The sequence below is a fragment of the Macaca thibetana genome, chromosome 5, assembly GCF_024542745.1.
Source record: "Macaca thibetana thibetana isolate TM-01 chromosome 5, ASM2454274v1, whole genome shotgun sequence".
Taxonomy (NCBI): domain Eukaryota; kingdom Metazoa; phylum Chordata; class Mammalia; order Primates; family Cercopithecidae; genus Macaca; species Macaca thibetana.
Genome location: NC_065582.1, coordinates 146,670,068 through 146,683,251, shown reverse-complemented (window position 1 = coordinate 146,683,251; position 13,184 = coordinate 146,670,068). Strand labels below are relative to the sequence as shown.

The window sequence follows — 13,184 nt, the reverse complement described above, 5'->3', positions numbered from 1 at the left end:
GCCAGGCGGAGCCTTCTGGGAACTTCAGGCCACCTTCCTGAGCACGTAGTCCTAGCTGAAGCGTTTATTTACTCACTTCAAGTCCAAACACAAAACCACTCACACGTTCGGATTTTGGAGACTGCAGGGAGACTTTCCCCTCCCCGGCATTTGTGCGTCTTTGGCCCTCGTCCCGCCTCCCCTGCCCCCTCCTGCAACTTTGACCCTCACTGGGACCCTTCTTAGAGCCCCTCTCTCATCGGAACCCTCTATGAGCCGTTTGTTTGGAAATTCATCCTCAATAGAGTGAGTCATCTTAGCGGGGGCACAGTTTATCCCTCATGCGCTTTTGGTTAAAATAGTTTTTTTTTTTTCCCCCCCCCCCCGAAAGAGAGCTAGAGTAATATAATGTAGATGACAGGTCAGTGTCAGTGTTGGCTTCAAAAGCTCTTCCTTTCGGCGGCAGTCTTTGTAACTAGGATCTGATATTTGTGGTACGGACAGGTTTGTACACATTCTCGCCATGCAGTGGTTGTAATGTCTCCATGGCACAGTTCTGGCTTGAAGGCAGGATTGGCTGCTTTTTCTACTCGACATCTTTGAGCCAATCAGCAAGGGCTGCTTGCCTGGAGACTGGTTAACTCAGTAAAGGTGGCGATTGGTTGAGCTCCTAGAAGAAAATCCTGGAGATGAACCTAGCCTCTCAGAAAACAATGACTGATTTGCAGCTGTATTAAAAAAATGTTTTCTTTAAATCCCAACATCAGCCTTTTCACTCCGTTTTTATTACTTCCAGTGTTTTTCTTTCAAACACCAGCTGTCTTTTGTAACTCGTTTTAACTCTCATCCTTTAATTTTAACTAAAAGACTTTTTATGCGCTTTAGGAAATGTAAACATCGTGCTTTCTGTGTTTTGATAAACGTGGTTCCATCTGCCTTTCTAACATTGTTTATTGCTAAAGGTCAGAAATAAACAGTTTAGAGTTTCGCTGCCAGGACCTTTATTATTTAAGTGCCGTGCTAGGACGGGGGGTTGGAGTGAGGGGCTGTAGTGGTGAACATGGTGGGAAGAATAGGAAATAAATGGCTGCTCTTTTGCAAGGAGGCTACAATTTAGTTAATGAAAAAAGACTAACATGTAAAACAATAAAGACTAAAGCAGTAGAAATCAGCACGCAGTACGTACGACTGCCAGTTTGTATACCTGTTGACTTTAGTTGATTTGGAGAGGAGATAGAAGTACTGTACTTCATAGAAAAAGTGGGCTTAAATTATGGTAGAGGCATGTTTTTTCCTTCATTAAAGTATATTAAAGTAGGCATAGTATCTTGTTTGTACATAGTAGAGGCTAAATATTATCACTGTAGTTGCATGTTTTTAAAAAATATTTGAATCTAAATACTGTTACATAGTTTAATCTTATTTTATTTTATTTATTGTTTTGAGACAAGCTCTGGCCATATCGCCAAGGCTGGAGTGCAGTGGCACTATCTCAGCTCACTGCAAAGTCTGCCTCCCGGGCTCAAGCCATCCTCCCACCTCATGCCCTAGAGTAGGTGGTACTAGAGGCGCAAGCCGCTACGCCCGGCTAATTTTTGTATTTTTTGTAGAGGAGGTTTCGCCATGTTGCCCAGGCTGGTCTCAAACCCCTGAGCTCAAGCAATCCGCCTGCCTCGGCCTTCCAAAGTGCTGGGATTACAGGAGTGACCGCCAGGACCGCCCGGCGGTTTTAAAACCCTGATTATTTTCCTTTTAAAACTTCCCTTTTCATCATGATTAGCCATGATTATGCATGTCTTTTGATATGCAAAGCAGCAACCATTTATTAGTCAATGAATTTCAGAAAAATAGCTACCTTCCTTCACTTTCCTTTCAGCTTTTTATATGCAAAATCATATTGTAAGTCTTGGGAAGAATCAGTTGTCTATTAAATGCCTTTAGAAGTAGTTTATGTTAGGAATTTAAGAAGAGATTGAGCATTTTTTGTGTATGTATGTATGTATTTTGAGACAGAGCCTCTGTCGCCCAGGCTGGAGTGCAGTGGCGCTATTTTGTCTCAGCCTCCGGAGTAGCTGGGATTACAGGTGCTCAGCACCACACCTGGCTAACTTCCGTATTTTTAGTAGGGATGGGTTTTTGCCATGTTGATGAGGCTGGTCTGTAACTCCTGGCCTCAAGTGATCTGCCTACTTGGCCTCCCAAAGTGCTAGGATTATAGGCGTGAGCCACCCCTGCCTGGCCTTAGATTGAATACTTTTTTGATACCTACCTTGCCTGATAATGAGTAAGCATACATCAAGCCATATATCATTATCAACCTCATTGCCCTTGTCCTCATAGTAATGAAGTGGCATACGTGTATATATACATACATGCACACCAGGTGCTGTTTTAAGCACTTTACATATGTGATTGTATTTAATTCTTACAACTCTGAGATTTGCACTATTCTTACAGAGGAGGAGACAGAGACTGAGAAATACTAAGAAAGTTGCTGAAAGTTACCTGACTAGTGTGTGGGAGTGTTATGTATGTATCAGGGAGGTTTCAGTCAAACCTAGATCTTTATGACCCAAAACCTTATTATTATTATTTTTTCTTTTTTTAAAGAGACAGGGTCTCACTATGTTGCTCAGGGTGCTCTTGAACTCCTGGGCTCAAGCAATCCTCCTGCCTCAACCTCTCAAGGTGCTGAGATTACAGGCATGAGCCACTGTGCCTGCGCTTTGGGAGGAGTATTTTACTTTCTTACCTGAGAGCTTGAATCTCTCAGCATTGCCCTCCAGAAATTATTTTATTAGAACTCTATATCTAGATTGTGGTTAATCAGTTCTATCTGAGCTCTCATACTTTATTTTATTTTTTGAGATGGAGTCTCGTTCTATTGCCCAGGCTGGAGTGCGATGGTGCGATCTTGGCTCACTGCAACCTCCGCCTCCCAGGTTCAAGCAATTCTCCTGCCTCAGCCTCCCAAGTAGCTGGGATTACAGGTGCACACCACCACGCCCGGCTAATATTTTTATTTTTAGTAGTGACGGGGTTTCACCTTGTTGGTCAGGCTGGTCTCGAACTCCTGACCTCAGGTGATCCACCCGCCTTGCCCTCCCAAAGTGCTGGGATTACAGGTGTGAGCCACTGCATCCAGCCACACATACTTTAAAAATTAAAAGAGCCTTTTATAAATTTATGTGGCTAAGTAGCTAGATTTTTTTTTTTTTTTTGAGACAGGGTCTCCCTCTGTTGCCCAGGCTGGAGTGCAGTGGCACAATTATAGCTCACTGTAGCCTTGAATTCCTAGGCTCAAGGGATTCTCCTGCAATAGCCTCCCGAGTAGCTGGGAGTATAGGCCCATACCGCCATGCCTGGCTCATTTTTAAAATTTTTTTGTAGAGACAGGGTCTTGCTGTATTGCCTAGGCTGGTCTCAAACTTGTGGGCTCAAGTGGTCTTCTCACTTCAACCTCCCAAGTTCCTGGGAATATGGGCCTGAGCCACCATGCCTGGCCTGTTTTTCTAAATGTGGATTGTGTGACCATATCCTTTGATCATGTATTGGCTGCTTTTCTTTTCTTTTCTTTTCTTCTTTTTTTAAAATTTAAATTGAGATGGGATGTTGCCATATTGCCCAGGCTGGTCTCAGACTTCTGGGCTCAAGTGATCCTCCCACCTCGGCCTCCTAAAGCCCTAGAATTACAGGTGTGAGCCACCATGCTCAGCTGGGTGTTTTTCTTAAAACTTTATGCAAGCCCCAGATATATGGTTATTAGTGTCTTTATTATTATTATTTTTTTGAGGTGGAGTCTCACTATGTTGCCCAGGCTGGAGTGCAGTGGCACAGTCTCGGCTCACTGCAACCTCTGCCTCCCAGTTTCAAGCAATTCTTCTGCCTCAGCCTCCCAAGTAGCTGAGATTACAGGTGGCCACTGCCATGCTTGGCTAATTTTTGTATTTTTTATTTTATTTTATTTTATTTTATTTTATTTTATTTATTTATTTTTGAGATGGAGTCTCACTCTTGTTGTCCAGTCTGGAGTGCCATGGCATGATCCCAGCTCACTGCAACCTCCGCCCCCTGGATTCAAGTGATTTTGCTGCCTCAGCCTCCCAAGTTACTAGGATTATAGATGCGCGCCACCATGCCCAGCTAATTTTTGTATTTTTAGTAGAGATGGGGTTTGGCCATGTTGGCCAGGCTGGTCTCGAACTCCTAACCTCAGGTGATCTGCCTGCCTCGCCTCCCAAAGTGCTGGGATTACAGGCTTTAGCCACTGTGCCTGGTGTATTTTTTTTGTTTTTTTTGAGATGGAGTTTCGCTCTTGTTGTCTAGGTTGGAGTGCAGTGGCATGATCTCGGCTCACTGCAACCTCCGCCTACCGCATTCAAGTGATTCTTCTGCCTCAGCCTCCCAAGTAGCTGGGATTACAGGCGCCTGCCACCATGCTTGGCTAATTTTTGTAGGTTTGGTAGAGACAGGGTTTCGCCATGTTGGCCAAGGTGGTCTGGAACTCCTGACTTTGGGTGATCCACCCACCTCGGCCTCCCAAAGTGCTGGGATTACAGGAGTGAACCACCAGACCTGGCCATTAGTGTCGTTTTTTTCTTGAAAATATTTTCATTAATTTGCTGCTTTATTTATTTATTTTTTTGTTTTGTTTTTGCTGCTTTATTTTTTGGTTACTTTTTTTTTTTTTGAGACGGAGTCTCGCTCTGTCACCCAGGCTGGAGTGCAGTGGTGCGATCTTGGCTTGCTGCAGTCTCTGCCTCCCGGGTTCAAGCGATTCTCCTGCCTCAGCCTCCTGAGTAGCTGGGACTGCAGGTACCCACCACCACGCCCGGCTAATTTTCTGTATTTTTAGTAGAGACGGGATTTCACCATGTTAGCCAGGATAGTCTAGATCTCCTGACCTTGTGATCCTCCTCTCTTTAATATCTCTTGAATCTGTTCCTTTTCCCTATCCTCACTGCTGCACTCCTACTCCGTGGTTAGTATCATCTCTCACCTGGGTTGTTGCAGGAGCTTCCTAACAGCTCATCCCTGCTTTCAGTCTTCCAATTCATTTTTCCCACTGTAGCTAGAGTAATCTGTCTAACACATTTGAGCATGTAACTCCTCTGCTTAAAACTTTTTTTGTGACTTTTCATGGCCTTCAGGGTAACTTCTGAACTTCTTTTTTGTGTGTGTGTGTGTGTGACTTCTGAACTTCTTCACTTGGTTTTCAGGATCCTTATCTCATGATTTGGATCCTTATTGACACTTGGCTTTCAGTGTGGTAGCCCTGTTAAGTTCCTTGTATTTCTCCCTGAAGGGATCAGAGTTCTTAAATCTATGCTTGACTACAGAAGCTTCTATCTGTCTGGAATACCTTTCCTAGTTTGCTCCTTACCCTCACTTTTGTTTTGTTAACTCACGCTTGTCTTTCAGGTCTCAGCCTAGGTGGTAGCTATAGGAGAAAGCCCTCGGATACTTCAAGTCTGGGTTACATGGGCCTCTTCTTTGTGTCCTTAGCACTCTGTGTTCTTTTATTGTGATTGCTTGCTTATTTGTCATTTCACCACATAGCGATAAATGGACTGTCTTAAAAAAGATGTGATTTACATGGAGTGTATTGAAAGAGAATGAAATAGTAATTTTGGGGTTTATCTAATAGGGAGAGGAAAGGGACATTATATTTGATAGATGAAAGTTTTCTAAGCCAGAGAAGGCATACCAGGCTCTTTTATAGCCTAAATGAAAAATATCCGTTGATGTCTAATTTTTATCAATTCAGATTCTCTATTTTATTAGGACTTTTTGGAGTTCAAGTGACAGAAATACAGCTTGGAGTAGCCTGTAGGGGAACCTTATTGGTTCATATAACCATATAATAGACATTGTATGGATAGAGATGGCCATGAAGAGCTAGGGTGGGAACTTTCCCATAGTTGGGACCTTTCCATACTTATACTCTGTGCATACTGGCTTCATTCCTTTTACTGCAAATATGTTTCTTCATATGGGAAACCTGGTTCCTGGCAGCACAGGGGTATCAACTAGAACCTTGACCAAATCTAGCGTTTAAGGGGATGAAGTATTATGCTTAGTTCATTCTAGGTTGTGTGATATGCTCACTTACATGACAAGGAATCTGTTAGCAAAAAGCAGAGCAGACCTTGAGTAGAGGAGGGGATGGAGTTCTGGGCAGACATAAAGAATATCTACTTTAATTCTTTATAATTTTATTGATTTATTTATTTTTAATTTAATTAATTAATTAATTAATTAATTTGAGATGGAGTTTTGCTCTCGTTGTCCAGGCTGGAGTGCAATGACGTGATCTCGGCTTACTACAATCTCCGCCTCCCCGGTTCAAGTGATTCTCCTGTCTCAGCCTCCCGAGTAGCTGGGATTACAGGCATGCATCACCACACCCAACTAATTTTTTGTCCTTTTAGTAGAGACAGGGTTTCACCACGTTGGCCAGGTTGGTCTCGAACTCCTGACCTCAGATGATCCTCCCACATTGGCCTCCCGAAGTGCTAGGATTACAGGTGTGAGCCACCATGCTGGCCAATTTTATTTATTTATTTAGAGAGGTGGGGTCTCACTATGTTGCCTAGGTTGGTCTCAAACTCCTGAGCTCAAGTGATCCTCCTGCCTCAGCCTCCCAAGATGCTGGGACCACGCGTGAACCACTGTGCCTGTCCTCATCCACTGTAATTCTTAACCACCTTTCTGATTATGAATTTATTTTCATTGGTACTTTATTTGTGGTAAAGAGATGCCCTGTAATATGCACCTGTGTATTCCAGGTACTAAAATGCTAAGTCCAACATTTTAAAGAAGTTGGCCTTTTGGCTTATGCTAGCTTATAACAAGTATTTATTTATTTATTTTTTTGAGACAGAGTCGCGCTCTGTCGCCCAGGCTGGAGTGCAATGGTGTGATCTTGACTCACTGCCACCTCTGTCTCTTGGGTTCAAGCGATTCTTCTGCCTCAGCCTCTCGAGTAGCTGGGACTACAAGCACGCGCCACCATGCCCAGCTAATTTTTGTATTTTTAGTAGAGACGGGGTTTTGCCATGTTGGTCAGGCTGGTCTCAAACTCCTGACCTTGTGATCCTCCCCCCTCAGCCTCCCAAAGTGCTAGGGTTACAGGCGTAAGCCACCATGCCTGGCATTAACAGGTATTTATTGAGCTCTTGTTTGCTAAATAAAACACTTATCTGCAAGATACTTGCAGACTAGTAGTCTCAACAAGTAAATACAAAGGTGCTAAGATAGACAGATGTCTAGGGTGCACTGGGAGCTGTGGCTAAATCATACTTTGAGATAGTGGGAAACTTTCCTAAAGGAAAGTAAATTGAACCAAGAAATATGGGTTGGGTGTGATGGGGTAGAGATGGAGTCTCGCTCTGTCGCCCAGGCTGGAGTGCAATGGCGTGATCTCGGCTCACTGCAACCTCTGCCTCCCGGGTTCAAGTGATTCTCCTGCCTCAGCCTCCTGAGTAGCCGGGATTACAGGTATGCACCACCACACTGGCTAATTTTTGTATTTTTAGTAGAGATGGGGCTTTACCGTGTTGCCCAGACTGGTCTCGAACTCCTGACCTCCTGATCCACCCGCCTCAGCCTCCCAAAGTGGATTATAAGGGTGAGCACTGTGCCCAGCTGGGGTTAGAGGGACTTTCAGGCGGAGCATGTATAAGGCACAGAGCTGTGAAATGGGCTACCTTGTGTGGGAAACAAATAACTAGATACAGGTGGATTAAAGAGTACCTGATGAGAAGTAGAAGAGGAGGCCAAAGGTACATAAGGGATCACGTCACAGAAGTCCTTGAATGCTTTATCACAGAGTTGGAACTTGATCTTGAAAGCTATTCTATAGCTTTCACTGAAGGAAATTTAAGCTGGACCTCTCAGGTTTGAAGTGCCTATGCAATATTCAAGTGGATATGTCTGTCAAGCGGTTAACTATATTGGGGTTTGGGAGAAAATTATTGACTGGAGTCACACTTATAGGTATTGAAACCATGGGTTTGAATGGACCTAGAAGAGGTGAATTGAACAAAAGATTAAGAACAGAACCTTAGCGAGCAATGGCACTGAAAAAAGTGAGCAGAAGGCAGGAAATCCATAACAGAGACCAAGAAGGGCCAGCCAGAAAAAAACCAGTAAATGCTGCTTGGGGTGGATTGTATGGGGTCAAGGAGTCAACAGAAAAAAGTTGAAACAACAAATATAAACTACTTTCATTTTAAGAAACTGAAACTGTATAGGAAATAATAGGAGTTTCGTTAGTCTGATCATTATCAATTCTGTGTGTACAGAGAAAATAAAATTTCTAGACAGTTCTTCCAATGCAGGGATTTGAATTTTTTTAGAATTTTTAAGGACAGGTAGGAGCGGATGGAGGCTCTTTTGGCGGTGTTTGGGAGGTAAGAAGTGGGTGACTCGGGGCATGGATATGATACATACACAGTCACCGGGGAGTACAGGTACCTAGTAGAGTATTTTGCATATAGTTTCTGGACCTATAAATATCTAGTAAAGCATTTTTTTTTTTTTGAGACGGAGTCTCGATCTTTCGCCAGGCCGGAGTGCAGTGGCGTGATCTTGGCTCACTGCAACCTCTGCCTCCTGGGTTCAAGCGATTCTCCTGCCTCAGTCTCCTGAGTAGCTGGGACTACAGGCGCACACCACCACACCCAGCTAATTTTTGTATTTTTAGTAGAGACGAGATTTCACCACGTTGGCCAGGATGGTCTCAATCCCTTGACCTTGTGATCCGCCCACCTTTTTTTTCAGGGGACCCGGAGTTAATTACTTATTATATCATTGTAATTAAATTTAGTTCATTTCTCAGGATTTCTATTTGTGATTTTCTTTCTGTTTTTTGTTTTGTTTTGTTTTTGTTTTTTGAGACAGTGTCTCACTCTGTCGCCCAGGCTGAACTGCAGTGGCATGATCTTGGCTCATTGCAGCCTCTACCTCCCAGGTTCAAGCAATTCTCTTGCCTCAGTCTCGCAAGTACTTGGGACTACAGGCATGTGCCACCACACCCAGCTAATTTTTGTATTTTTTATTAGAGATGAGGTTTCACCATGTTGGCCAGGCTGGTCTTGAACTCCTGACCTTAAGTGATCCACCTGCCTTGGCCTTCCAAAGTGCTGGGATTACAGGTGTGAGTCACCGCGCCTGGCCCTGGTCTGTTTTTGAGTCTATCTCTCTTGAGTGAACATTCTGTTTCTCTGCTAAATCACCTCTCAATTTTTTTCTTTATAGTTAAGCTACTCATAGTTTTTTTAGTTGGGGAGAAAAGTACAGCGTATTTACTATCTTAACCACTTTTAAGAGTACAGAACAGTAGTGTTAACTATGCACATTGTTGTGCAGTTTTTTCATCTTGCCAAACTGAAACTCTGTACCCAGTGAACCCATTTTCTCCTTTCTAGCCCTTGGCAACCACGATTCTACTTTCTGTGTCTAGAGTTTGACTGCTTGTAGATAATCCATATAAGTAGAAACATGCAGCTTTTTGTCATTGTTATTGCTGTTTTTGGGGTGACTGACATATTTCACTTAGCATAGTGTCCTCAAGATTCTTCCATGTTGCAGCATGTGACCTAATTTCCTTTTTTTTTTTTTTTCTTCTGAGACAGGGTCTTGCTCTGTCACTCAGGTTGGAGTGCAGTGGTGTGATCATGGCTCACTGCAGCCTTGACCTCCCCGGACTCAAGCCATCCTTCCACCTCAGCCTTCCGAGAGTAGCTGGAACCATAAGTGTGCACCACCACACCTGGGTAATTTTTGTAGAGATGAGGTTTTGCCATGTTGCCTAGGCTGGTCTTGAACTCTTGGGCTCAAGTGATCAGCCAGCCTTGGCCTTCCAAAATGCTGGGATTACAGGCATGAGCCACTGTGCCTGGCCTCCTTTTTTTTTTTTTTTTTTTTTTAAGGCCGAATAATATTCCATTGTATGTATGTACCACATTTAAAAAAAAATTTTTTTTTTTTTAATCCATTCACCTGTTGATGGACATTTAGGTTGCTTCCACCTCTTGACTATTGTGAATAACGCTGTAATAAACATGCATGTGCAGGTATCTCTTGGAGATCCTGTTATTAATTATTTTGGATATGTACCCTGAAGTGGAATTGCTGGATCATATGATAATTGTTTTTAATTTTTTGAGGAACTGCCATACCCTTTGCTTAGTAGCTGAGCCATTTTATGTTCCTACCAGTAGTACACAAGTGTTCCAGTTTCTCTACATCTTCACCAACATTTTAATTTTTAATTTTTTAATTTTTTGAGACAGATTCTCACTCTGTCACCCAGGGTGGAGTGCAGTGGCATGATCTTGGCTCACTGTAACCTTTGCCTTCTGGGTTCAAGTGATTCTCCTGTCTCAGGCTCCTGAGTAGCTGAGACTACAGGCTAATTCTTATATTTTTAGTAGAGATGGAGTTTTACCATATTGGCCAGGCTGGTCTGGCCAGGCTGGTCTTGAACCTCTGACCTCAGGTAATCCACCTGCCTTGACTTCCTAAAGTGCTGGGATTATAGGCGTGAGTCACTGCACCTGGCCTGTTTTTTAATTTATTTGTTGATAGTGGTCATCTCAATAGGTGTAAGGTGATATCTATCTCATTGTGGTTTTAATTTGTATTTTTCTGATTAGTGATGAGTATCTTTTCATATACCTGTTGGCCATGTGTATATCTTCTTTGGAGAAACGTCTATGGCAAGTACTTTGCCCATTTTTAAATTGGGTTATTTGGATTTTGTTTGTTGAGTTGTAGTTCTTTATATATTCTAGATATTACCAACTTATCAGATAGATGGTTTGCGAATATTTTCTCTCATCCCATAGGTTGCCTTATTATTCTGTTGATTGTTTCCTTTGTGATACAGAATTCTTTAAGTTTGATGTCCATTTTGTCGATTTTTGCTTTTGTTGCTTATGCCTTTGGTGTCATCTTCAAGATATCATTGCCAAATCCAATATCATGACGCTTTCTCCCCGTTTTCTTCTACGAGTTTTAAGTTTAAGGTCTTAGATTTAGGTCTTTAGTCCATTTCGAATTACCTTTTGTATTCAATGTAATGTACATTAAGATTCCAGCTTCATTCTTTTGCATGTGGATACCCAGTTTTTCCTATATCATTTGTTGAAGAGACACTCCTTTTCCCATCGTGTGACCTTGGTACCCTTGTTGAAGATCATTTGATCACATATGTGAGTATTTATTTCTAGGCTTTCTATTCTATTCCATTAGTCTTATGTCTATCTTTAAGCCCTACCATACTGTATTGATTACTGTAGCTTTGTAATGTAAGGTGTTTTGAAATCAGGAAGTATGAGGCCTCCAGCTTTGTTTTTCTTTCTCAAGTTTGTTTTAACTATTTGGGATCCTTTTCATAATTTTTATCCTTTTTTTTTTTTTTTTGAGAGGGAGTCTCGCTCTTTCGCCCAGGCTGGAGTGTGCAGTGGCACGATCTCGGCTCACTGCAAGCTCCGCCTCCAGGGTTCACGCCATTCTCCTGCCTCAGCCTCCCGTGTAGCTGGGACTACAGGCGCCCGCCACCACGCCCGGCTAATTTTTGTATTTTTAGTAGAGATGGGGTTTCACCGTGTTAGCCAGGATGGTCTCAATCTCCTGACCTCGTGATCCACCCGCCTCGGCCTCCCAAAGTGCTGGGATTACAGGCGTGAGCCACCGAGCCCGGCCATAATTTTTATCCTTTTAAAAATTCCCAGGCTGGGCATGGTGGCTCACATCTGTAATCTCAGCACTTTGGGAGACTGAGGCAGGCAGATCACTTGAGGTCAGGGGTTCAAGACCAGCCTGGCCAACATGGCGAAACCCGTCTCTCCTAAAAATACAAAAATTAGCTGGGCATGGTGGCGGGTGCCTGTAATCCTAGCTCCTCGGGAGGCTGAGGCAGGAGAATTGCTTGAACCCGGGAGGTAGAGTTTGCAGTGAGCTGAGATCGCAACATGGCACTCCACTGGGCGACAGAGCGTGACTCCATCTCAAAAACAAACAAAAACAAAAAACAAAAAAAAAATTCCCAGCCAGGTACAGTGACTCATGCCTGTAATTCCAGCCCTTTGGGAGGCTGAGGCGGGCACATCACTTCAGGTCAGGAGTTCAAGACCAGCCTGGCCAACATGGTGAAACTCCCTCTCTACCAAAAAATGCAAAAATTAGCTGGACTTGGTGGTGCTTGCCTGTAATCCCAGCAACTCAGGAGGCTGAGGCAGGAAAATCACTTGAACCTGGGAGGTGGAGGTTGCAGTGAGCCAAGGTTGCACCACTGCACTCCAACCTGGGTGAAAGAGTGAGACTATCTAAAAAAAAAAAAAAATTCCCTTTCATTTTTTTCCCTTCCTTTCATTTTAAACTCACAGCATGATTGAATTTTTCTTTTTTCTTCTCAACATGTAAGGACAAATAACCTGTACGTAACCTTTGCAATATGGAGTGTGCCCTGCTTTATAAAAACTTGGCATTTTTGAACCACATGTTTCAAATTAAGAGTTGATATTTGAATTAAAAAGGATTTTGGCCAAGCACAGTTGCCCATTCCTATATTCCCAGCACTGTGGGAGGCTGAGGGGAGGAGGATTGCTTGAAGCCAGGAGTTGGAGGCCAGTGTGGACATCAAAGCGAGACCCTGTCTCTACAAAACAAAATAAAAGAAGCAACAACAAAAAATTAGCCAGGCGGAATGGTGCATGCATGTGGTCCCAGCTTTGGGAGGCTGATGCAGGAGTCTTACTTGAGCCCAGGAGTTCAAAGCTGTAGTGTTGTACCACTGCACTCCAGCCTGGGTGACAGAGTGAGACCCTGTCTCTCAAAAAAATAAAAAACAAAAACAACCCCCCAAAACTCTTTCTTTGCTTTGTAGAGGTAGTCTTTTAGTGGATTAAATATGGTTTTATCTTTTCAAACATCTTAGAAGCAAACTAGTTTGCTTGAAGCATTGGTACATTTTAAAAACTTTTATTAGGAAAATACAGATATAGAAAAGTAGTATGATACATTGAACCCACATGTACCCACCTCCTTGATTCAACAATTGTTATCATTTTGTCATATTTGTTTTATCTACTTATATAAATTTCCTGAACCATTTAAAAGTAAACTAAGAGTGGCAAATAAGTTTTTTTTCAGTTTTCCCTTTTAAGTATCATACGATTGTATTATAAATGTATGTA

The 13,184-nt window shown here is 42.8% G+C and overlaps 2 protein-coding genes across 8 annotated transcripts in view; one reads left to right on the top strand and one right to left on the bottom strand.

Annotated features, from left to right (window-relative positions):
* The window catches only part of SMIM14 (small integral membrane protein 14), a 720,432-nt gene that overhangs the window by 548,656 nt on the left and 158,592 nt on the right, over positions 1-13,184 (bottom strand). The gene's annotated exons all lie outside the window — the stretch shown is intronic.
* The window catches only part of N4BP2 (NEDD4 binding protein 2), a 107,483-nt gene that overhangs the window by 608 nt on the left and 93,691 nt on the right, over positions 1-13,184 (top strand). The window contains exon 1 of one of the 7 annotated variants that reach the window (XM_050790323.1): positions 6,250-11,198. The exons of the other annotated variants lie outside the window; for them this stretch is intronic. The gene's annotated coding sequence lies outside the window, so the exon portion shown is untranslated. Of the gene's footprint in view, positions 1-6,249; positions 11,199-13,184 lie in introns of those variants that run through there. 7 annotated transcript variants of the gene reach the window in all.